The sequence below is a fragment of the Dermacentor andersoni genome, chromosome 10 (genome assembly GCF_023375885.2).
Source record: "Dermacentor andersoni chromosome 10, qqDerAnde1_hic_scaffold, whole genome shotgun sequence".
Lineage (NCBI taxonomy): Eukaryota > Metazoa > Arthropoda > Arachnida > Ixodida > Ixodidae > Dermacentor > Dermacentor andersoni.
Genome location: NC_092823.1, coordinates 62,981,634 through 63,008,726, shown reverse-complemented (window position 1 = coordinate 63,008,726; position 27,093 = coordinate 62,981,634). Strand labels below are relative to the sequence as shown.

The window sequence follows — 27,093 nt, the reverse complement described above, 5'->3', positions numbered from 1 at the left end:
ATGGTGAAATAAGCCTGGCCTGTTTTGCAGCGTTCTCACTATGTACAACATGGTATTTCGGGTATGTCTCTTTTGTGCGGGTCAAACATGTACTTAAGTCATCGGTGCGCCCCCTCTTCTGAGGGTGACGATCAAGTAGGCGGGGAAATGCGGGTGTTCCCATAGTATGCTACTTCGTTTTCGGCAGCAATGGCTGCCACCCACCACGGAGCCCAACTAGGGGACGCTGCAGCACTTAACGCGTAAGGCTGCAGGTGCCAGCCGTACATTGCCACTATAACCTAATATATTATACCCAAGGGAGGGCACATACACAAGGTTAACCCTTGCCGCCGTGGAGAAAGGAAGTAAATGGAAAAGAGAAGAAGGCAGGAAAGATCAAAAAGTGAGAGATAAAGTCGAAGGTTTGAGGAGAGAGAGAGAGACAGGAAGAGGCGACTGCCGATTTCCCCTGGGTGGGTCAGTCCGCGGGTGCCGTCTACGTGAAGCAGAAGCCAAAGAGGTGTGTTACCTCCGCCGGGGGGCCTTAAAGGTCCGAAAACCCGGCATCAGTCAAACCCCAGGATCCCCTTTTCCCCGGGCACGGCTAAGCCGCGCACGGCTACACGCGGGAGGGTCCAACCCTCATGTGCTCGGGTACGTGGTGTCGCAACGCACCAAACGGCTGCTGACGCAGACGCCCCTGCGGGGAGCGAGAAACAGTCCAGAAACGTATGATCACTCAATCCAATATATGCGGGCGTCATGAGACAAATTTTACGATGCCTGTATACACTATAATGTGAGTTTTACACAAAAAGTGTAGCGACATGCCATATTCCCACAATTAAAACAACTACTGTATGTGGCGACAACTGCCGCTAGACTGCTCTCTATCGCTTCTATTATGACGCTCATGGTGCGCCTCTAGCCTTGCTACTGTCAATTCAATTACGCCCAGCGTTTCAGAAATTTGAAATAATTTTTGACATATTCCAGAGCGCAAAATGGAGTATCAAATGATCATTACAACCTCTGATTGGGGGTGACATTTGGAAAAATATCAGAAAGTCAATAATCGGCCTATGAAAAGCCCGTTCAACTGGAAAATTACAGGAGGCGAAAAGAGCTGATAATATTTGGTGTTGTGGGCTATTCTGATAAATATGACGCTGCTTTGCCTAACAATATGAATAAGAACCTATTTCACGCTTTCAGGGGAAGCAAGGCGTCAGCTGCTAGTAGATTAGTGGCATTTATTAGAGTGGAACTCAAGGAAGAAAGCGGCCAAGTAATTTTCTTTTCCAAGACCATAGGCTAAATGAAAGCAGTGCTGCTCAGTGCTCAAAAATTTAAAGGCTCACATATTTACATCAAGAACGACTGTTGCGCTTCTACGGTTGGAATGGGGAACAACATTGGAGCACTCCAAAAGCCAGACAAGGAGGACGCCAAAAAGGTAAATATGGTGCGTTAAAGATCGGTATACATGAACAATGTTATGTGTAAGACGGCAGTAGATGTGCGTACAGATAGGCATAAAAAGGGCGCCTTATCAGTTCCGGCCTAGTAATTGAAGACGCCGCACCTGGGCCTAGTCTTTTTAAGGCTAGGAATATACTAAATAAAATCGATGTATTTGAATCGCTCGTGCTCTTATATCATCCGCATGTTTATGCATTCGTGAGACCTTCTTGCACGATACTATTCCTGATCACGAAATTTATCGCGTATATTGTCGCGTGTATTGTCGCGATGGGGGTTCTAGTGGAGGCAGCGTGGCTTTAGTGGCGAATTTTTCTCTGTATGTTACTGCGTTCGTTAAATAAATATTGCACTTACAAACGACCTTGTCACGTGCATACGTAGCTTACTGCAAAGGCAGTATTTTATCTGCACACTTCGAACTTTTCTTATGGATTACCCATAATAAGGCTCCCATTTCCGGGAAATATAAACAAGCTATATCTTGATTTTCGATCAAGATTGAAGCTTTTCCTAGACGCTAGAGTTATGCTTTGTCCGCGCAACCTTGAGCGATCGGAAAGCGCGTTTCCCCCTCTTGGCCGGCGGAGAGGGGAGGCTTCGTTCCGGCCGCGAAGCTCTCCACATCTCTGTAAGGTGCCTTGTGGATGTCTCGTGCTGAAGATGCCCTCTCGGTGAGCGCATATTTCACCCCTCATCTTTTAAGAGGTTCAATACACACAAGCATTTGTCTAGCAAACCAGATTTTTTTTCAAGCGAATTTTCCACGTCTCAGTAATTTCTCTCGTCGTATTCGAGTGCTGATTGCCGTGTTATAGTTTGTTAACGAAGCTTTCCCTCAAGTCTAAATATTTTAAGGCAGTTTTCCTAGCCTCTAAAGCCGCTCGAGTTCGCTCTTCTCCTTGAGCGGCCATTTTTCCTAGAAAGTATGCCTTCCAACTACTCGGACAACGTGAGTCTCTTTGCACGTAAGTGTGAGGCTCGGAGCAGGAGCTGTGGCGCTTGAAAGTAGCCTGGGGCCTGACGAACCAACCGACTGAGCTATCTTTCCGGGCAACATCGAAGGGTCACGAGTTCAAATCACCTGTTATGTTCCTTTTTTTTTTTCCGCCCCTTTTTCTTTCTTTTTTTTTTCTTTCTTTTAATGTCTTTTCCTTTATTTTATCACTGTACGGGAACCCTCCTAAAAAAAAAAGAAAGATATAGATCTTCAAATATGTATGGCCTCACACTCACATGTGCAGGTCATAAATACCAGGTTCTCTAGCCGAGTGCCATCCATGCGGTATAACGGAGCTCAGATTGGTCCACCTTGACTGACCAAGTAGGGCACCACTGTAGGTTAAATGAGGCGTACAACTCCTGCGGGACCCGCCGTGGTTGCTCAGTGGTTATGGTGTTAGACTGCTGAGCACGAGGTAGCGGGATCGGACCCCGACCACGGCGGCCGCATTTCGATGGGGGCGAAATGCGAAAACACCCGTGTACTTAGAATTAGGTGCACGTTAAAGAACCCCAGGTGGTCGAAATTTTCGGAGTCCTCCACTACGGCGTGCATAATCAGAAAGTGGTTTTGTCACGTAAAACCCCATAAATTAATTTTTAATTTAACTCCTACGGGGACGGTAGAGTATCCGTCTCCAGTGCAAGAGGACCGTGATTCAAATCCCGGTGCCGCGCTATTCTCCACCGGAAAATACAAAAAAAAAACGTGTGTTGAGAAAATTGCACAAACAGGCCTGGAGTGCGGCCTGATCCCGGTGACCAGAACCGGTAACGCACTCTCTCACCAGAGCAGGATTGGCCACCCTGGTGCAGTACTTGGCCACAACCTCCTATATGAATACAACAATCGAACCCCGGCCCTCAGTCCCCAGCAGCCGCGAAGCAACTGACCACGGCGGCGGTCAGATGTGTGACGCTGCAAAGGGTGCTAAGAATACCTGGCTCCGGACAGGCCGCCATTGGAATCTGAACCTGGCCACGTTTAACGTTAGAACGCTATCTAGTGAGGCGAGTCTAGCAGTGTTATTGGAGGAATTAGAGGGTAGTAAATGGGATATAATAGGGCTCAGTGAGGTTAGGAGGACAAAAGAAGCATATACAGTGCTAAAAAGCGGGCATGTACTGTGTTACCGGGGCTTAGCGGAGAGACGAGAACTAGGAGTCGGATTCCTGATTAATAAGGAAATAGCTGGTAACACACAGGAATTCTATAGCATTAACGAGAGGGTGGCATGTCTTGTTGTGAAACTTAATAAGAGGTACAAAATGAAGGTTGTACAGGTCTACGCTCCCACATCTAGTCATGATGACCAGGAAGTCGAAAGCTTTTATGAAGACGTAGAATCGGCGATGGGTAAAGTCAAAACAAAATACACTATAGTGATGGGCGACTTCAATGCCAGGGTAGGCAAGAAGCAGGCTGGAGACAAGTCAGTGGGGGAATATGGCATAGGCTCTAGGAATAGCAGAGGAGAATTATTAGTAGAGTTTGCAGAACAGAATAATATGCGTATAATGAATACCTTTTTCCGCAAGCGGGTTAGCCGAAAGTGGACGTGGAGGAGCCCGAATGGTGAGACTAGAAATGAAATCGACTTCATACTCTGCGCGAACCCTGGCATCATTCAAGATGTAGACGTGCTCGGCAAGGTACGCTGCAGTGACCACAGGATGGTAAGAACTCGAATTAGCCTAGACTTGAGGAGGGAACGAAAGAAACTGGTACACAAGAAGCCAATCAATGAGTTAGCGGTAAGAGGGAAACTAGAGGAATTCCGGATCAAACTACAGAACAGGTATTCGGCTTTAACTCAGGAAGAGGACCTTAGTGTTGAAGCAATGAACGACAATCTCATGGGCATCATTAAGGAGTGCGCAATAGAAGTCGGTGGTAACGCCGTTAGACAGGAAACCAGTAAGCTATCGCAGGAGACGAAAGATCTGATCAAGAAACGCCAATGTATGAAAGCCTCTAATCCTACAGCTAGAATAGAACTGGCAGAACTTTCTTAGTTAATCAACAAGCGTAAGACAGCGGACATCAGGAACTATAATATGGATAGAATTGAACAGGCTCTCAGGAACGGAGGAAGCCTAAAAACAGTGAAGAAGAAACTAGGAATAGGCAAGAATCAGATGTGTGCGTTAAGAGACAAAGCCGGCAATATCGTTACTAATATGGACGAGATAGTTCAAGTGGCTGAGGAGTTCTATAGAGATTTATACAGTACCAGTGGCACCCACGACGATAGTGGAAGAGAGAATAGCCTAGAGGAATTCGAAATCCCACAGGTAACGCCAGAAGAAGTAAAGAAAGCCTTAGGAGCTATGCAAAGGGGGAAGGCAGCTGGGGAGGATCAGGTAACAGCAGATTTGTTGAAGGATGGTGGTCAGATTGTTCTAGAGAAACTGGCCACCCTGTATACGCAATGCCTCATAACCTCGAGCGTACCGGAATCTTGGAAGAACGCTAACATAATCCTAATCCATAAGAAAGGGGACGCCAAAGACTTGAAAAATTATAGACCGATCAGCTTACTGTCCGTTGCCTACAAAGTATTTACTAAGGTAATCGCAAATAGAATCAGGAACACCTTAGACTTCTGTAAACCAAAGGACCAGGCAGGATTTCGTAAAGGCTACTCAACAATAGACCATATTCACACTATCAATCAAGTGATAGAGAAATGTGCAGAATATAACCAACCCTTATATATAGCTTTCATTGATTACGAGAAAGCGTTTGATTCAGTCGAAACCTCAGCAGTCATGGAGGCATTACGGAATCAGGGTGTAGTTGAGCCATATGTAAAAATACTGGAAGATATCTATAGCGGCTCCACAGCCACCGTAGTCCTCCACAAAGAAAGCAACAAAATCCCTATAAAGAAAGGCGTCAGACAGGGAGATACGATATCTCCAATGCTATTCACAGCATGTTTACAGGAGGTATTCAGAGGCCTGGAGTGGGAAGAATTGGGGATAAAAGTTGATGGAGAATACCTTAGCAACTTGCGATTCGCTTATGATATTGCCTTGCTTAGTAACTCAGGAGACCAATTGCAATGCATGCTCACTGACCTGGAGAGGCAAAGCAGAAGGGTGGGTCTGAAAATTAATCTGCAGAAAACAAAAGTACTGTTTAACAGTCTCGGAAGAGAACAGCAGTTTACGATAGGTAGCGAAACACTGGAAGTGGTAAGGGAATACATCTACTTAGGGCAGGTAGTGACCACGGATCCGGATCATGAGACTGAAATAACCAGAAGAATAAGAATGGGTTGGGGTGCGTTTGGTAGGCATTCTCAAATCATGAACAGTAGGTTGCCACTATCCCTCAAAAGGAAAGTGTACAACAGCTGTGTGTTACCAGTACTCACATATGGGGCAGAAACCTGGAGGCTTACGAAAAGGGTTCTGCTGAAATTGAGAACGACGCAACGAGCTATGGAAAGAAGAATGATGGGTGTAACGTTAAGGGATAAGAAAAGAGCAGATTGGGTGAGGCAACAAACGCGGGTAAACGACATCTTAGTTGAAATCAAGAAAAAGAAATGGGCATGGGCCGGACATGTAATGAGGAGGGAAGATAACCGATGGTCACTAAGAGCAACGGACTGGATTCCAAGAGAAGGGTAGCGTAGCAGGGGGCGGCAGAGAGTTAGGTGGGCAGATGACATTAAGACGTTTGCAGGGACAACATGGCCACAATTAGTACATGACCGGGGTAGTTGGAGAAGTATGGGAGAGGCCTTTGCCCTGCAGTGGGCGTAACTAGGCTGATGATGATGATGATGATGATGATATCTTGATTTGTCCACTTAGGGTACCGGAGAAAGCAACTACGAGTCACATGATCACTTAAAATTTCGAAAGAAAAACGACGGTCCATTAAATACTCTGGCGCGTCTCATTTGGCTGTCAGCGAGAAAATTTAGCGCAAACTGTACTAAGCGTAGTTCCTCTTACGGCGAAATATAAATATGTCGTGACTTACAGTTACAGCGAGTCAGTTCGAAATATAAGTTGATGGGGTCGAACGATCCTTTCCAACACTTGATTACGAAACGTTTTTTTTTTTCTTACAAAAGTTTGGCATATCTACAACATGTATTTTCCTGCAGAAATTTGTCACAGCCTCACAGGGATTCTTGCAAAATTTTACCTATGTTCAATTTAAAGTTCTGCCACAGTAACAGCCTAAATTAGGTGCGTCTCATTAGACCGCTTCATAACTGTTGAAAGCCCTCCAACAGGTAATTTATTGCCAAGGCGCCACTTGCCATATTCACTTTCAAGTTCGTTCACACGTCACCCATCAGCCATTACTTCTACCGTACTGTCACCTAGCATAAACAAATGTACATTTGGTCTAAGCGAGGATATTACAGGGAAGCGGAAAGCTTTTCCAGAAAAATGAGTGAAGAGCAGCACGTCATGGTCTTCAACCCCCGGAATTCGAATATCGCATCAAAATTGAGCGAAAGAAAGCGCAAACAGATTTTATTTCGACGAAAAGTGCAGCAGTAGACTCGGGGCAGCTCGCGCGCGTAGTTTCAGCCTGTGATTAGTCGGGCGCTTCGTGACCACAACAATGGTGTTCGTCCGGACCGACTGCTGCCGCTACACATGAAGCACGGTGCAAGGTGGTTTGGCTTTGTGGCTTGGTGAGACGGTAATGGTAAATTTTGAGAGCTTGCGTTTCTCTGAGGAGTTCGGCGTTGCTCCGTACATGTATGTATACGTAGCCGGCCTCTCCAAGAAGCAAAAAATGCTGGTAGCAAGCACTACTCTCTCCTCGTGTTAAAAATGTTCTTTGGTGAGTATGCTTTTTGCAAAGCTGTTATCAGCGATCCAGTGCGTTCGTTTCCGGGCAAACAACTGTAGTGTTGTGTTCCTGCATGCCTCCTCGTGGAGCGTAAGCAGGGATGCGATCGTCGGCATTTGCGCGCTGCCCCAAAGCTGTCGGCAATCTACACAGACGGTTTACATGCGGGAAAAGTTTTCCAGCTCTTGTAGCACGTGTAGTGGCCTTCATCAACGCGCCATCCGCACCCTAACCGTAACCGGAGCCATAAAGGCGGCAAATTCCGTCGGCTACGTGAGACATCTGGTTTCTCTGTGGGCGAGGGGGAGCGCAGCCTCCTGGCGTGCGCCGGCTTTCAAACACATGAAAACTTTAAACTTGCACTGCATTATGGTAGCTGCATGTTGGCTGTTTCACAACACACGTGCGAATAGAAAATTAACGGAGGTTTGCGACCAAACCTGTGTCAAGGGTGGGAGATGAACATGTACCTTCCGTTCACCGTGCTAACACGAAGGAGCTAGCAATAAATCAAAATCCAGGTTTGGACGAGTTCGTGCATTCATAACTTCTTCCAAGACCAGTTAGCATCCTCCCGCCCGCATCCGTCCCGCGTTTGTGCGTTCGTTGCCCCGACCTTTTCGCGCTGCGTTTAGAAAGCCTGCTAGTAGAAAGTCGTACTCTCACTCATTCAAGCATTATTGATAAACTCTGGTAGTAATCGTCGTAACGGAAGTGGTTAGAGCACAGCACTGTTGTCCTTGAGCGCTTGGAATTCTTTCGATTCACAGCAACCTCCCACTTAGCTGCAAACTTCTTGTCTTGCGGGAAGTATTGGAACATCGGAACATCATCGCAGCCGCTGGTGTTTGTGCAACCGTAGGCTGCACAGAACGTCCGCATGTTCGGCCCACCACTTCAATTGATGCTGCGCACGTCAACTACCACTCTACATACACACAAACAAATGCAGGCTTGAGGGAGGCAGATTATGACGGCACGCACGCAGGAACAGGCGCGGTCAGGCACGGTCGCGGAGACTGCGAAGGAGCGGAACGTCAGTCCCGACGTCACTACGCCGTGGTTTCCGGTCTCCGCTACCATCGTCTGTGTCAGCAGCAGAGCGCGGCGCTCGACGGGGGGCGGAGCGACAGCGCAATTTTAACGCGACAGCGTTAAGGAGCTCGTATCGCAGAAAAGCCGGTGTCGTCGGCGTCGGTGTCGGCGTCAGCGGCGTTGGCCGTGAGCGATAAATCCCAGAAGGCACTTCATAAATAAAAATCGAGAATCGAACCAGGGTCGCCGGAGTGTGAGACGGGGACGCTACCACTCAGCCACGAGTTCGTTCCTTCAAAACGGGACAAAATCGCCTCTAGTGAATGCGGTGTTGCCTTAGAAACGTGCCGTAGAAAGTTGTACTGCGGTGTATATCGGTAGTTATGACCGTGTAATTTACAGAAGTCGCAGTTTCACGAGGAGCGAAGTACGTTTCCGCTACATTTCTTCTGCGCTCTGCGCACACGCAGAGCCATCTTGCGGCAAACACAGAAGACCCCCTCCTCGCAATGTACGGCGCTGCCCCGAAACGTGGCGCGCCACTCGCCCCATGATCGCGTCCGCCTTCATGGTGCGTCGGGGCCCGGCTATCTGTGCCGATCGCGACGTTTGGCTGGCGTAGCGCGTTTGAGTAGGCGGCGCGAACGGGGTGCGATAACGCTATCGCGTTCCACTCTTGAAGGCGAAGCTTAAGGGTCCTCCAATTTTGAACCGGCGATTACGTCGTTCCTAAGTGAAAAATCCCGCCCAAAATTTTACGTGCATAGTTTATAAGGTTGCCGCATCCGTATATGAGCGTCTTATTGAATTCGACAGACTCTTCAGCTTCCCTTTAAGCGAATATTGTAATACGCATGGAAAAGAAAGCCTCGAGGACGAGTATCGAGTAATTATTTTTCCCGCCCCTTCTATAACAACTAAAGCTCAAATTGTGGGACACAGGGACGACAACATTTTCCGCATTTTCACAAAAGTATAAATTTTTTTCTAATGCGGAGTTCTAAGAGGCATAGGAAAACAACACCGAAAACGGAAGCGTGACACGTTCGAGCCCTTGCTAGCATATGCTTTTACTTTTTTTTTTACAACGGTGTAGTTTGATGCACATGCATTTATCTTGGCGCACAAGTCTGCCATAACGTTCGCTATAATTTCGATGACATTGACCTTGCTGACATATGTAGTTACGACAGGGGAGCTGACGAAAGTCTCGTGTTGCTTATAAAAATGCTACTAATTTCCCGCATCGCTTGTATGGCTTTTCTATTGTGCTTAGTGGGTATGGTGTTGGGATGCTAAGCACGAGGTCGCCGGATCGATTCCCGGCCACGGCGGCCACATTTCGATGGGGCGAAATGCGAAAACACCCGTGTACTTAGATGTAGGTGCACGTTAAAGAACCCCAGGTGGACCAAATTTCCGGAGTCCACCAGTACGGTGTACCTTATAATCAGAAAGTGGTTTCGGCGCCTAAAACCCCATAATTTTTAGTAGTTCTTTTGCGAAGGTCGTAAAAGGCATACGTTATTGCAAATTGTGCGGGCAAAGGCTTCATAATTTAGTGAAGTCATTGTGCTTTCGAATTCAAATCTCGAAAGGATACTTGAGTGACTGTCCATTTTTTTACGAGTGGTAGTAATTACCGCACATCTGTTCGTCTTGAGAGACAAATTTGCAATGGAGTTCTTTCGAAGGTAGTTTAACTTGGTCTTGGGGGCATTTGTATTTACAGCAGACTACTGACAAAAGTTTGCATGCGCAAAACACTTGAGCACTTGGATAGACAATTTACTGTAAAAGCCGTATTTAGGCCACATAGTTTGAGCTTCACATGGACGTTGCACGGACCTTCCCCTTAGTTTGTGGAAAATAATCTATGGGGCTTGTTTCGATCACTGGGGACACCGGGGAGGCAAAGTTCATTGCTCAACGCCCGATGAAAAACCGAAACAAAGAAGATTTCAAATGATCTGAGACGCTACTATTCAAGCCCCAAGCACGAGTTATTTCACTAAACAGAACACTCCGCATTACACGCATATTTATTGATTTTGTATTTCATACATGGTTATATTGCGCTCAGTTTTACAAACACGATATTAAGGAAGGACAGGACTTGGACGGACGTAGCGCTACGTCCGTCCACGTCCTGACCTTCCTTAATATCGTGTTTGTGAAACTGATAGCCATATAACCATGAACGTTCACCAACTAGCCCCCTTCATTGCTTTACTAAATGAATTTCAAACCTTTTGCCCTTTTATTATTCAGGAAACCATCGTGGGTAATGGGGGCGTTAAGCTCACAAATGATTGAATGCTCAGCTATCTACAATCTATGAATAACCAAGAGAGAATAATGATTAAATAATAAATAAATAAATAAATAAATAAATAAATAAATAAATAAATAAATATAAATATTTTATAAAAAGATAACCAGTATGACTAAATAAATAAATAAAATATTTATCATGTGTCATACGGAAGATGTTTCCCACCTTAACAGTATAGAAACATTGTCGCACACATAGTAAGCGGGGCAGAGCGAGTTAACGCCACTACGTGACGTCGTCTCGCCATTCGTTTTCAAGGGAGACTAACTTGTCTAAAATAATAGGCATCAGCAACTTCCTCGTTCATGGCACTGGGGCCCCATGAACCCGCCTGCGCCGGGTATCAAAGGCACATAATGCATTTCAAATAAACCAAAATGATCCTTAGTAATATTTTTCACCGTTGTTAACTTTATTGCTGTCGTGAACACAACTTCCTGAAATAGAGAATTTGCACTTGTGATATGTCGCACAACCTCGTGAAGGAAGCAGTACATGCATCAGCTAGTCCTTTTTCGCTCTTTTCGTAACCTTGTATCATTTGGGTAAGCCACAATTCACAATGTGGCTTCCTTTGATTGCTGCTTCCATGTGGTTGATCTGAAATGAAGAAAACATCACGACAGCCAGTTAGCCAGAATGCTTGTATATTATGTTAATAGCTTACTGCATTTAAGTTAATCATTAATTCGAAAAACTTTTTAAGTATAAACACCGTAGATATTTTTATGCTGGTAGTGGTGAATTACTTACATTACAATAATTACATTGCTTAAAGTCACAGATCTTCAAATTATGTGCGAAGCAACCGTCACATGTGCTCTTGGCGCACATTTTACGTACTTGCCCTATACACAACTTTTTCTTCGAATGCCGTGCCAACATGCCCAAAGAGACACAATCATGTGCGTTTGCCTCTGCACAGGTACACCAGATTTAGTCGTCCCTGTACATCATGACTTTACAAATAATTAACCTAAAGTATTCCTGAAACCAATACAATAAAGTGCGTTAGCGCGATAAACTTTAATCTGCTCATTGATTAGAATTTGCTAGCCACGCCAGCTAGCAAACACTGGCGTGGCTCAAAGGTAGAGTAGCTGACTCCCGTGCAGCTTGCCCGGGTTCGATCCCAGAGGGACCCGGGTATTATCTTCCACGTTCCGTTTGATAGCTGCGACGGGCGATGGCGCCGATCCACGTCGCCAGCCAAAACGGATATTAGAATAAGCACATATTAGCTTACGCAGTGAATAAACTTTACCATTGCGTCAATAATTGGCACACAGCGCATGCTTTCGTCTTTTTCCTGTCCTTATCCCGGTGGACGGTGCCATTCAAATCCGTCATGGGTTTCATGTTGTGGAATTCATCGTTGTCATTACGCCTGCGTCATATGGTTTTCCTCGTACCGTCATCGTACCGCCAATATCTCTCGCCGTCATTCTACTGTCCTCATGACGTAGTCGTAATGCTGTTGCTGCTATACCATGGACATCATTATGCAACTCTCAACTCATTGTCTGCATGTCTTTGTACTGCCATCATCGTTCCAGTGACATTCCTTCAGTCTCATCTCGTGGTCCTCATTGCATCGTTGACATAGAGTCGTAATATGAAGATAGTCGTCTACATATAACCATGCTCATTGGTGACCTTCGCAGACGAGACCAGCAGGAAAGTGAGCTGATACATAATTTATGTGTACGTACTTTTATCAATACGCTGCGTTGCTACAGTGCTTGAATGATAATCACATTGTCTTCGCCCAGGATCGTGAGATGAATTGTTCCCTTATATTTTCACAAAATGTTCTCCTTATGTAGGGGTCCGGAATTTGAGAAATACCTTCGTATCAGTCACGTCATACTGGACTACCCAAGTCGCAGTTCCTGTGCCACAACTGATGTGGAAACTTTTGACACGCATTTCAGGCAGTATCAACGACACTTTCACAAGCAAAAATTGAAAATGTCGCGTTCATAAAATCCATCATCTCAAAGTTTTTCCTTTCAATGTGTTTTATTTATGAATGTGCGACATATGCAAGAGGTAAATGAAAGTAGACTTTGTAACTGGCATTGTAGAATGCGCAGTAAATGATAATCAGACTCCAACTGCGTTTCACAGCCTCTTCTCATATAGCGAACAAATTTCTATAGAGAACAATAATAAGGGCACGACAGGAAACTCAACCGAATGTACACACAACATCGCTATATTATATTAAACCGAACTAAGAGGGGACTGTACAATTTCAGTTCTCCCTCCACAGTGAAACGAAATCAAAAAAAAAAAAAAAAACTACGGAGTGCGGTTCTGTTTTACCACCTTTCCTGGAGATTTTCATCAATGTGTTCCCAGCACTTGTCGCTCAACTGTGTTTCTCCATTTGTAAATACACTACGTATATCGTAATTTTACAGGTAGGAGCTGAGTTAGCGCACTTTTCAACATATTGCATGGGGCGCCAGATTAGGTGCTGTGTTAATGCGACAATAGTTGAATCACTCTCGACGTGTGGTTTCAGCTGACTGTGATCCGTGCCAGGTAATTTAGACAGTGGTGTGCCTATACTTTTCTTTATCCCCAATATGACTGTGAATGGCAGACATTGCTATCATCGTTAGTGCTAGTTAAGAAACCCCTCAGATAAAAAGTCGACAGGACATATGAACGAAGTCGGCACGGTGGAGGACTCTCTGCAATTCCTCAGTATATGTTGAACTCACTCTATCTCGTCGCCTCAACAAAGCGCCATTAGGCGCGGATTCGTGCGTAGGTGATGGATGCACATAATGATTTTGCAATTACGTGTGATTTGGGGAACAAAAAAGAGACATTATAAATCAGTGCCTCTCAGGAGCCGCGATGAGCTCTTGAACAACATAAACTTGTGCTGTTTTCCGTTAATAAACACTGGATTATGCCCATGAACCTGAACCGTTTTGAATCCAGCTAATGCGTAATTTTCTTCGCTCCATTGTTGAAACGGAACTCTAACGTCTTCAGTTAACCGAAGCGAATACCATAACTGAGAAAGATTTCTGATTGAGAATCTGCCCTTGTTGTATCTTTAGATGTATTATCGAAGTCCTCGCAGTCGGTTCACAAACTAGTGACACCTTAAGAATAGAATGAGAAACTTACCAGTCGAAATAAATGCCTTTGGGCGCACACTGATAACTGCGCAAATTTCGGAGGTGTACAGGAACTCCCAGTTTGGTGGCTCAAGAGCGTATCCGTAGGCAGCTGTATGGTCAAACACAATTTAGTAAGGTCTGAATTATATTCGGGTTTGCCATGCAACGCAACACTAGGTCTGTGATAGAAGTTTTCTCGGTGACTCAGCACTAAATTACGCTACCCGGGGAGCTTTAACTTCCACGTAAATACAAGTAAACGAGCCGTTTTGCACTTCTCCACAATTGAAAGGCCGTTGGAAAAAGCGACACTCAATCGTGCTACCTCATTCTCAGCAGCTATAGGTTGAAAGTCTGCTAACATTGGGTAAACCAGTAAAACGTAATTCAATGCATTTGTTGTAATCCTGTAAAAAACATACATGTTTCAGGTTAGCTATGCAGCTTTTTTTCGTAATACTGACGAAGGTTATGTTAACAATACGTAGTAGCCGAGTCTTCGACGTATTGAATATATCCGGAAACAAGAAACAAGGATTAGACTTGATAAAATAGAGGTATTAAAAGACCATTGCTGGAAACATCCACTGTTCCTGTTTCCATTCCCTTAATTATTTTGTCGCAGTCATTTTTGTTTGAGAAACCACGCAATTGAGTGGAAAAACTACATTCATTAAAGAAGTGTGATCTTTTGACGCTCCTTGCCAGATATGATGGGCTAGCGCAGTAGCCATTGTAATATACCTTAGTTAGCTATGGGTGCATGTAAAAAAAAGCCAGATGCCCAAATATAATCCTGCGCGCTTTACTACACCCTCTTGCTTAGCTGCAGTTATTTTTTGGGATGGTAACACCGATGAGTCAGTATACCAATCTATGCGCGCATAAAATTGTACAATTTAATTGCACTGTTTCTGATACTGGTAGAGAACAACATTACCTGTCGGAAGAGCACCCGACTGTATCTCGAATTTCCTAGGGAAACTTATACGAGTTTCCAAGAAAGAAAGGTTCGCAGTTGAATGAAAATATTCTACTCCTCCAGGAGTCCAAGCCGAGACCAACGCCTTATCAAGGCGGTCACTCCGCCATCTGAGCCAACCAAGACCCTTGCAGATTGCAGTGAGATGCGAATAATTCGACAACTCCATGATGACGCACGGAATATATCGGATAATTAATAATTCCTGGCTCCACGACACAGGCGGTTATTCCCCATTTTTCCTTCCGTTCGGCCGAGAACCATCACTGCCTGTCGACACGACCCTCCCTGTTCACGCGGCACCAAACAGTGAATATGCACTTGAAGTCATCGGCCGCTGCCCCCAAGAAGGTAAATTGCCCGTGATCGCCTTCTAAAATGCCAAGAGAGTCAAAGGCGTTTGTACGACCGAGGACGCCGATACGTGCACTTCCCGCCTGGTTATTTGGTGCTTCTATGGTTTCCGTCATGTCAGGTCAGCCTGTCAGAAAAACTGCTGTCTCATTGCACAGGCCTATACCGAGCGTTTGGTGGCGTGACTCCCACCACCTACGAGATCGCCCCTGACGACCCATCTGCTTCCCAGTCCAGTGATATCCTGCACGTTACACGAGTGAAGCTGCATGTCCCTCCAAGTGATGACATTTAGACGCTCCGGACGTCGCTTCTGCCGCCGGGGGATTATGCTACACGCATGTGGTATTTGATTGTTTGAACAACGCGCGTGGGCGCCATCACTCGAGGAAGGGGGAGGAAGAACGAACAGGGCTCGCGCTGTGAATCTAACCGGTCAGAGATGCAACCGCTGTTGTAAATATAACCTGTAAATAGTCGCTCGTCTTACTGACTCGTCCTTTGCGTGACAATTTATCCATTGTATATGTGTAACGAGCAAAGTACATTCCACATATGCAACGGTATTTTTAGAGCGCGTATATAAACACATCGTATTAGTCGAAGCCGAACCGGGCTCGGCGATGCAGACGCAAGCACTGATCAGGCACAGGCTTCGAAGCACGGCTCGGGCCGGGCTCGGACTTCAAACACGGGCGCATACGGAGCCCAGGCTCAGAAAATTGGACGCACATATTGCTCCGAATATTAAATCTAGGCTAAATATATTCTGGAACAGCTGTCCCAAAATTTATTTCCATACTTTGAGGCATTGGATACTGGGCACAGTATTAGCGTATAACGAAAATTTTTATTGCAACTATCACGAAAGTATGTTGTGAAAGCTTGGCTGCCGTTCGGCATCATTTGAATTTATAGAAAAATTAAGGTGAATTTCTCATATGTGTATGCGATAATACCGAAAAAAGTGTAGTGTCAATCGCTTCACTTCTATGAATTACGAATAGCGTACTTACTCATAATCGTCGTTGAGTTAGCATAGTAGTACTTTTCCTTCTCTACTGAACTTTGCTTTTGGCTAGTATTTCTTTCGTAAAATTGCATAAAATATTTGGCCATCGGCCTGGAAGTATTGGAAAGAAAATATATTGGTTCTCTTTTATTTATTTGAATGTTTGAACGTGTTTCAAATTCAACACCTGTAAATTTAGGGGGCAGAAAAGAATAAGTACAGAAACCTTATCCGAGTCTTCGCATTTCCTTCCAGGAAAAGTCTCAAATGTGAAGTCTATATGTCCTTGTAGTATCAGCAGTGTAGCTCGAATATTGCACGCCATTCTTATGGCTTCCTTTCGTTTCATCTTTAATCTAAATGATAGCCTATGTTCATCGTAGCTTACGCCGTACGATATACTACATATCTTGTAGTTTATACTGAATAGAGCAATATATATGCCTCCTCTTCGTCACGTACAAGGGCTTTCGCAACAATAAGCACAAGCGTGTATATAATGAGCAGATAACGGAATAAAAAAAATAAAAAAAATATGTATTCGTTGAACCGCGATTACAGAAATCTCCCATTAAGATATAAATAACCTAAAGTGTCAAGAAAAATTCACCGGGGATGACCGGGTGAATTTTGCATTGCAACATGTACCCACACGACAGTTATTTTGAACAGCAGCTGCTGCGTATTTCGAGCAGCAGACAAGATAATACACTGCAAATTTTCGTCGGTGTTCAGCATGACTGCACACTGGGTTTCAGGCGCACATTATCAGCTTTCATTAGCGACCTGCGTGCACGAACAACTCTGCTTTCTTTTTTTAAGTTTAAACAACGGGTTTCACCGTTTCCACATGCCTTGCATAAATTGCCTAAGCGGCCTCCGTAGCGGCTCTGAAACCCACATACGCAACCTCACCGAAGCGTATTTCTTTTCCTTGTGGGCGCCATATGTAAAAATATTTTTATTTTAGCGTATGGGATACAGGTGGGTCACAAGTGCACGAATGGGATGTCTCTTGCAGCTAAATGATATTTTTTCCTAACCTAACTTAGTGCCAGCTCCCTGAATACGCAATGTTTATTGTTATAGTTCTGTTATTTTGCAGACGGCTGTATTTCCCTTTTAAAAAGTGAGGACAGTGATTTAAGGCAGCATTTATATATTACCATTCAGCGTTCAATCGCCGGGTTTGTATAATTCAGGTATGTCCTATATTAAAAGGATTCCATGTGATTCGAACGAGCAAAATACGCTGGTATTTACTTATGCTGTTGACTTCCGTGTAATGCAAGTACGGTAGAAATAGCAGTAGGGCTCAAGCATATTTATGGGAAATCCGTTTTATTGCATACAAGTGCGATACATATGTTAATGAAAAACAAAGAAAATGCACACAACCAGTCTTCTGAGTAAGCACAGAAGACTACGTGGGGCGTTCTCATGTACCAACGTAACACAATGTATATGGCCAGCGCAATTAGCCGTATTGCTGTTATAACGATGCGTATCAAATCCTCTCGAATGTGGATCTGTGTTCATTTTCTCCTACCAGGTGATCATCATTAGCAGCTATTTTATGCCCACTGCAGGGCGAACAATGTGCCCATTGACCGTAAATTGCCCGAACCATCTGTCCATGGACACCGTCACATATCTGATAATTTCTAATTTTATGGAAGCACTGCGTTGATGAACGTTTCTTTTCACTTTATTTTAACTCTCTTGGCAATCGTTTGTTAACGCTAAATGACAACTGATTATACGGCCTGCGCATCACACAGCCGGCCCAGTCGTTTTCGACCGGGTAATCACTGTTACAATAATATCACTTCGTGAAAGACACGATTTCATATGCGAGAACTTTCACGAATGTTGTCAAAAGCATTAGTGCAAAAACATTTATTCTAATGAGATTGTGCACACGAAGTGAATAGCGACGTACGTCTTTGTAAGCACGCGAGCACCAGTGATTTGGATGGAATGTACAATGAGTCGTGCATAAATAGCCCCCGATATTTGACACGTGGGCCATATGTCTTCGCCCGACGAAATGTGATCACCGCTAAAGTTCTGCATTGATTGGCATTTGTCTTCCGGGTCACAACTACGCACCATATAGAGGAAAATTCCGAGTACACTTCATCAGCAGTGTCCTTCATATCAGCGAAAGGACCAGGTAATGAAATGCTGTCACTGGATATGATGACTAAATAAATTAGGCCAACTGAGCTTTTTGGGCAACCAGCTCTCGTATCTGGAACTAGCAAACATCCCAAAATTCTCTCACTGCAGAAAGTTGCACAGGACGTACAGCTCGGCGAAGCATAAAAGGCGCGATGATCAAACGTGCCACTAAATTTAAGCCACTTGCGCACGATGTCTGCGTATATGTTTCGTTAGGCGGATAAGCACTGTAAATATCTTAGGTGGGGCAAGCTGTTTGAAATGAGCCCTTAGAATGGCGTTCTAAAATGACTTCATGAATTTGTTTTCGGAATTCTTTTTCAGGAGATGTTGAACAAAGAATGTCAACCCAAAAGCATATTCTTGGTTTAGGGCTCTCCGCTGTTCGTCTACTATTCCCTGTGCACTATTGTCTTGACTGTCTTTTCGAACGTCGTTATGCAGAAGTAATTACCAACGTTTGAATGGCAGTATGAACCAATAAAAAAAATTCAGTGCCCTTCCACTCTGTGAACAAGGATGACCAGCGAAGCTGTATACGTGGGCCTCTTAATGGATAAGTGCACCTCCACTGGGGGTGGGCCCGGTATTGCACAATCTTAAGTATTTGCCCACTTATGGGGAATGCTTAAAGCCTGCTTCAAAACCGCCCCGGATCGGCCATGTGTTGTGCGATCTTCGGGATTGGCCCACGTATGTGGAGTGCTTAAAGGCTGTTTTACCTCCGCCGCGGGTCGGCCCGGTAGTGTAATATCGTTTTGTGGTAGTGATGGTTAAGAAAAAGCAGTAAAAATAGCCAGTAAGCGTTGGTGAATGCATCTATTCGGAATATCCTTAGCCAGACGGCGACGACAAAGTGAAGTGCACCCACTCTGAACTACATCTGTAGGCTAGTCAGTGGTCAGGTACTACAACAACTTTGCTTACCATTGTAGTACTTTTTTATTACGTGCACGTCTTTTGTTCATCCATAGGCGATGGTTGCGCAAAAATAAAAGTGATATCGGCCTTGTGTAAATCTACTCATTACTAACCGGGAACGTTTGTGGGTACCCTCTAAAGCTGGTACAGCGCCACACAGACAGGAAGAAATAAGCCGGGCTGGCCTGTTGCGCATTACCAGTTTTAGAATGCAGCAACTACTCGCCCAATCCTCAACACTTGTGGGTACATTATTCACATTTTATTAAGTTACTAGTAGCAAAAGCGGATCGTGTGCATTGTTTTTATAGTAACAATTTATAGAAAAGGAATGGCAGAACCGGAGTCACGGCTCGGCGAAAAAACATACAATTAACACGCGGGCTCAAGGGATAAGAGCTTCTATACCCGACTAATAACAGCTTGGTAATACTCTGTACCGGGGAAAAGTAAAACACTAATCTAAACGAACATGTGAAACAGTGTTATTCATCTATGATCGGTTAAAATGAAATCTTCTGCTAAACATCTGAAAAAAGAGCTTAAAGTTCGCTAAGATTCCCAAGAGCCTTTAAAATAAAGCTAAATTTCTTAAATAGCCACCGAGGTCCCAGGTAAAAATCTTTGCGTAACGACATTACCAGATAGTTATTTCGCCAGCATGATCATCATGCAGTTTGTGTGTGGAGCTTAAGTTCCGATAAGTGAAAGTCCTTTGCAACTCGTGCTTCTCGGTGTTCACCGTGACCCAAGGGGGCGACTGGACGCAAATTGAATCGTTGAGTGCTCCAGGTACTTTGTATGTCCTTGCGAATAGGTAGAAACTGATATGTCTTCGGAAGAACTGTAACGGTAACAAAACATCTATTTTCAAACGTCGAGTTTGAAGCCTTTTCTACTAGACTTATATAATAGTTTGAATTTCACTAAAATGGGATACCATATCTCATTCTGCTTATACACCTTTATTTCTTGAAGTTACTATCATTTCAAAAGTTGGTTGCAACGTGTATCACCCTATTGGTTTCCCAGAATTTATTTCTCCGTTCTGTTTGGTATTTCGAAAGTATCGTTACTATCCGGAATTTATTGTTCGTGTCTTCTCTTCGCAATAGTATAACGAAATTATTGTACAATTTTGGCTACGGTACACCTATGTGCCTTCTGTTGGCACATTTCTGTCCTTTCTTAACCAATAATCATTTCTAAAAATTGAGCTTCTTTTTGCACACTTCTTGACTCGTCTTCAGCTCAAGCGTATTTCAACTGCGTCAGCATATTGCGAAGGATATGCTTGCATATACAGGAGGTACAGCTAAATTTAACCAGAGTTTCAAAATATGCTCACGCAGTCTGAGACGGAGCGACCAGATGCACGTTGCTCACTTTTGTATGAAATATGTGTCACGCTGATTCTTTATTTTGCTTAATTTCATGATTAGTCAAGATTAATTAGGCAACTTCTTGGTAACCACATTTAGGCACAAATTTCGAATTATATTGTTGCAGAGTGGATTGCAAAATGTTTGATTTGACAACTTCTAACTTGCTGTTTATTAAGTGCAGTGTTTTTCAGCTGACTACGGATTCCCGCGCAATAGAACAAAAACAATAACACCATGTGACATGCCCACTTGCACGACGTCATTGCGCTGCTCAACAAGCGTTCGGCGCACAAACGAACATATAATTTAGCCGGGTGTGCTGCCGCTGGGTATGCTTATAGCTATCATGAACCTTCGCGAGGGAAGCACATCGCTGCCGTAAATCGCACAGCCAACGCCTTCGTCACTGCCCTGTGGCCTTTTAAGCGGCAACACTCCATGCTAGGTGCTATGCTCGTTTGTACGCGGACGGTTTGGTAGCGCTTAAATTAACCACAGCGCAAAAGCGGGTGCGTCACGCGGTACTTTTTTTTTGCATTTTACCGGCATTGTCACTAAGCTCAAAACCCCTAATACTGAATAGATTGAGAGTTACAGACTGTCTTATCGGACGTTTTGCAAACGGCTTTACAACTTTGTAATTGGAAATGTTCGCCTAACGTCCTTCCTTCAGAAGTTGGTTAATTTACCTTGACTAATCGTGTAATTAAACAACATACAAATAGTAGCGTTACACGCTTCATACAAGAGTAAGCAACATGTACTTAGTCGCGTCATCTTAGAGTACATCGGCATATTTTGAAAACCTGGCTCCGACCTCACTAAAGCTTACCATGTTCAAAACGATCGTCCGTCCAAAATTAGAATATACGTGTGCCATATGGGACCCTGCTCATTCCAATCTCATTAATTCACTTGAAAGCATTCAGAACCATGCAGCGCGCTTTATCCTCTCTAATTATTCACGTCATTGTAGCGTAACATCCATGAAAAAACATTAGATCTACCTGACCTTTCACTACGTCGCAAGCATTCTCGCCTTTGTCTTTTTCATAAAATATACTACCTCAATCCTTTCCTGAAAGAAAGTCTCTTCACCAGACCCAGTTACATCTCATCTCGCATCGATCATCAACACAAAGTTGAAGTGCCATCTTGCCGCACTAATTTATACTATTCTTCATTCTTACCAAGAACCGCCACTGCATGGAACCGCCTTCCCGCCTCCTTAGTCACCATTTGTGACAGCACCAATTTCAAGCTTGCTGTTCGAAGTGCCTTATAGTTCCTTCATTATTTTTTTATTTTTCTCTCGTTCTGCAAATAATGTACTCTACCACTCCTTTCTGTTGTGCCTGCCGGCCTTGAATGTACAATAAATAACTAAAGTTCGCTGAAACACCATATATATATATATGGTATATATATATATATATACCATATTATATATATATATATATATATATATATATATATATATATATATATATATATATATATATATATATAAATATCCTCTCTGTGTGCTAGTCTAATTGAAGATCGAGGCAATATTTCTATGTTACCGCTTTATGCTAACCAAGAAGTCGCAGACAATGATGGCCACTGAGCACACCTTTATTTCGGGCGGTAAAAATTAAACAACATATAATATCTGCGTGTACAATCTAGCTTAATAGGTACATATAAAGAGGCCGCACCTCTTAATAAGAATGCCCATGCTAATCAGCTGATTCTCCGACTAACTTGATTTGATTTTACTTAACTGCTGGTTGTTCGACTGTGTACGTATACATTTTCGCCCTATCCCCCTGAAGGAGCGTGAGTGCAAGCAAGTATCACACAATAAGCGTGGAATTATTTCAGTTTATTTAAACACATATCGTACTTTTCTATGCAGACACCTGTCATCATAATCATTTTATGCCCGCAAACACCAAACATCGCACTGGTCTTCATGGCATCACTTAGCAGAATCTCACAATGCGCTTCAGCTAGCTTCAGTTAGCTTCAGCTAACTTTGTGAACGCTTTTCTTCATAGTGTGGGAATGGTATGGTTCATAAGTGTTAGGAACTGGCTGACTATTAATTTGTGGCTCAATGCGGCACGTAAACATGAACAGTGTATTCAGTACATAGTAAATGGGACCAAAATAAGCACAGTTTAAGCATTACCGTTATTTCTGCAACATTTATGTAACAAGTTCATCTCACATTTAGATTCGCACTTATACGTAGTGTCCCTAGCTTTTTTTTTACTTTCCTATATTTAGTTCCGTTCTTTTCTTGCTAGCATCATCATAAGACGGATCGGTTAATCGGGTTCGGTCCGCAAAAGGAAGGTAGTATTTTTAACATTATGAATTGTTGTTTATATATAAAATTTATATATAAACCGAAATATTGATATGTGCGAAGACAATGTATACAAATGCCGGATAATATTTATTGCAGCTATCTATATGTTCTGCACTTTACTTTCTCTGTCAATGTTGCACTCATTTTGTGATAAGAACGTATATAAACAAAGAAAACAGGGTTCCGCACTTTCTACTCACAACATTGAATTTAAGATCATGACATGGATACAGCAACGCTACTGAGGATGTTTGTCTTCTACACTTGCTTATGTGGGCCTACATTTGCGCATATACTAACCGCAACGAGATTATGAATTGCCTCCTCCACCAAAGAAGTGTAACACAATTAATAAGACAACGCCAAGACGTAAAGGCGTGCATGTTACGGCGAGCACTAGTTGGTGATGTTTGAAACCAAGGACATGGAATCGGTAATACTGGAGTGCTCCCACTTACCTCCCATCCATCTATTATGCGTAAAGGACATTCTTTCTGTTTACAAGGTGAACCACTTTCAGCAAGAATTGAAGAAGGAAGCAGAATCAGGAGTAGCATCGTTAACAGCGGCATACTTGTTTCACACAAGTGCGCAGCACTTCGCATCGCCTATCTCTTTGCAACGCTGAGTCACAGCACTGAAGCAGGAACTATGTTCTGTAAACAAATGTCTTGACAGGCTTTTCTGATTGTCTGCACGCAGATGCTAGTTCCTTCAGCATTCCGCATACTGAAACAAAGATGCATATATCTGCAGTCGTTTCCCATCGTATGGCTTGAGAAAAGCGTATATATATATATATATATATATATATATATATATATATATATATATATATATATTGAGCGAGAGATTGTACAATCGCGGCTTTGTGTCATTGTTAGAATATTTCGTCAGACAACGATCCTTGTGTTTCTCATTTCTGCGTTCTGTATTTCACATTTGTACCACTCAGTATTGTTGCTTTAGGACAATACGGGAATATATATAAACAAACAGAGGTACCAAACGTCATGAGTGCAAGGCCTAAAGCTGTGCAGCGTTCTCAGAAAACAGCTCGATATCGGCCAGAAGCATTCTATTGTTTAGTTGTTTAATTCAGCAGCTGTCTTTTCCTTCTGCGTTCTGAAGGCTTCCGTTTAAAATACTTACGTTACCCCACGACATGTCTGCAACGCAGCAAAATCCCACATTATTTCTCGGTGTGCAAGTGTAGCCATGAGTACTTAGCAGTAAAAATGCACTGGTTGTCGGCTCTGTTCACCGCACAATACCGCCACATAACAACACTAGAGGAATATTCAGAATATAACACACATACGCCTTCAAACTCATGTTTTCAACAGACCGAATTCAGTTCTTTGACTCTTTTGTGCCGTTATAAGCGGAATATCTTTCTTTTGCTTCTTTCGTGAGTTTTCATACCGGAATTGACACTTATTTTTGTTTCCTAATGCCAACCACCTCTTTGAGAAGGAGGTATTATGATGCTGGAAAACCTTGAATCGGCGTAAGGTAAGAATTGAAAGGTCACTTAAAAAGACTTTCACGTTCAACAGTCTGTCATTGCAAAAGAAGATAGCAAACTCCTCGTGCAGATGTGCCACAAAAAAGAATCATCCATGCAAGACTTTTTCAACGTCAAGGTCCAGAGATTCCCAACAGAGCCGCGTCAGTTTTAGTTGCACATTACATGAAGTAAAGTCATTAAAAGCAAGATAGAGGTCAACGACGCCACTATCACTGTTAACTCCATGATTGTTAAAACTTTCAATACATACTTTTCCTTTGCATTTCGCCCGGGTAGTGCACAGCTCCTCATTTTCAATAGTCCGCATACTTTCGTTCGCGATGTTGCTGTGAGTGAAGAGGGTGTATTTGCTGCTTTACTTCATTTATATACAAAAAAAATATTGGTGGACCCGGATAATATACCAAACACTTTTCTTTAGAGATACGCTGAATGACGTTCGCAGTACATTTCCATCGTTTATAAGGAAAGTTTGGTGAAAGGAGAGGTTCCCGTTGAGTGCAAATAGGCTGAAAGAATCCCCATCCGCAAATCGGCCACAAATCTTCTGTAGCTAACTACGCACCGGATTCACTTTTATGTATCTTGCGCAATGTACTCGATAACTTCATTTAGATTCTTCTAACCACCCAGATAGAAGCGCCCACCTTCCAGAGGCAACACGGGTCCCGGTGTAGCTTATCAACTGTTACACAATTGCTCCACACGACTAATGACCCAATTACACTACTATACAAAGGAGGGCAAGTTGCTATAATTTTTTTAGACTTCCAAAAACGTTTCATCGCGTATCTCATGCCAATTTAACCATAATGCATTGATGTGCACTTAGAAATCAGCAGATACTTCAATGGCTTAACTCGTATTTATTCACCGAATGGCAATGTGTTAACGTTGGAGCATCATACTCAACACGTGCACCAGTCCTCTCAGGAATCCTGCAAGGTTGTGTCTTTGGGCAACATCTCTTAATTTTATTAAACAATCTAGCACCTGATTCGCCAGTAGGTTGCCGTTTGTTTGCCGACGATTGTGTTGTTTGCTTGAATATTTAATCAGCTGAAGATCAACTAATATTGAATAATTACCTTAAAGCCGCTGACAATTGGTGCCAGAAAAGATGAGCCTTAACATTTCAAAGTGTGCACACATTACATTAAAAGTAAGGGGCATCAGTTAGAACAGAGGTACAGCCCAAACAATATTGTATTTACGAGGGTTGACAAATAAGAAATACATTGGTGGGATCATACAGAAAACACTGAACTGGAATTCTCACATTAAGTATATAGCATCAACACTATTATACTAATTATGATCACTGAGAAACCGCTTGAAACAGGCTAACCGAAGCAGACAGCCGGAGGAAAAGATAGCTGCTGAAGTGAACAGCTAGACAATACAATGTTTCTGACCGGTATCGAACTGTTTTCTAAGAACGGTGCACAGCTTTAGGCTTTGCAGTCATGACACTCGGTATCACTGTTTCTACATATATATATATATGCACGCTTTGCTCAAGTAATATGCTTGGGAAACGACTGCCGATATTTGCTTCTTTGTTTCTGTATGCGGAATACTGATGAAGGAACTAGTATCTGCGTGCAGACAATCAGTAAAAACTCTCAGGATTTGTTTACAGAACATAATTCATGCTTCAGCGCTGTGACTCAGTATTGCAAAGTGATAGGCGATACAAAGTGCTGCGCACTTGCGTGAAAAAAATATGCCGCTGTTAACGATGCTACTGCTAATCTCGCTTCCTTCTTTCATTCTTGCTCAAAGTGGTTCACCTTGTAAACAGAAAGAATGTCCTTTACGCATAATAGATGGATGGGAGGTAAGTGGAAGCACTCCAGTATTACCAATTGCATGTCCTTGGTTTCAAACATCACCAACTAGTGATCGCAGTAACATGCACGCCTTTACGTCTTGGCGTTGTCTTATTCCATTGTGTTACACTTCTTTGGTGGAGGAGGCAATTCATAATCTGGTTGCGGTTAATATATAAGCAAATGTAGGGCCACATAAGCAAGTGTAGAAGACAAACATCCTCAGTAGCGTTGCTATATCCATGTCATGATCTTAAATTCAATTTTGTGAGTAGAAAGTGCGGAGCCCTGTTTTCTTTGTTTATATACCTTCTTATCTCAAAATGAGTGCAACATTGATAGACAGAGTAAAATGCAGAACCTATAGATAGCTACAATAAATAATATCCAGTATTTGTAGACATTGTCTTCGGACATATCAAGATTTCGGTTTATATGTAAATTTTAGATATAAACAATTTATAATGTTAAAAATACTACTTTGCTTTAGCGGACCAGCCCCGATTAACCGATCCGTCTTATGATGATGCTTGCAAGAAAAGAACGGAACTAAATATATGAAAGTAAAAAAAAAAACGAGGGACCACCACGGATAAGTTCGAGTCTAAATGTGAGAAGAACTTGTTACATAAGTGTTGCAGAATTAACGGTAATGTTTAAACTGTGCTCATTTTGGTCCCATTTGCGATGTACTGAATACACTCTTCATGTTTACGTGCCGCA

At 43.2% G+C, this 27,093-nt stretch overlaps 1 protein-coding gene across 3 annotated transcripts in view; it reads right to left on the bottom strand.

Annotated features, from left to right (window-relative positions):
* The window catches only part of LOC129388308 (uncharacterized), a 238,866-nt gene that overhangs the window by 81,574 nt on the left and 130,199 nt on the right, over nucleotides 1-27,093 (bottom strand). Inside the window, exons 1-5 of one of the 3 annotated variants that reach the window (XR_011890346.1) lie at nucleotides 23,466-23,604; nucleotides 19,905-20,107; nucleotides 16,163-16,269; nucleotides 13,818-13,919; nucleotides 11,066-11,267 (exon numbers count right to left, since the gene is read on the bottom strand). The exons of 1 other annotated variant lie outside the window; for it this stretch is intronic. The gene's annotated coding sequence lies outside the window, so the exon portion shown is untranslated. Of the gene's footprint in view, nucleotides 1-11,065; nucleotides 11,268-13,817; nucleotides 13,920-16,162; nucleotides 16,270-19,904; nucleotides 20,108-23,465; nucleotides 23,605-27,093 lie in introns of those variants that run through there. One more of the 3 variants, XR_011890347.1, reaches the window with a different exon arrangement.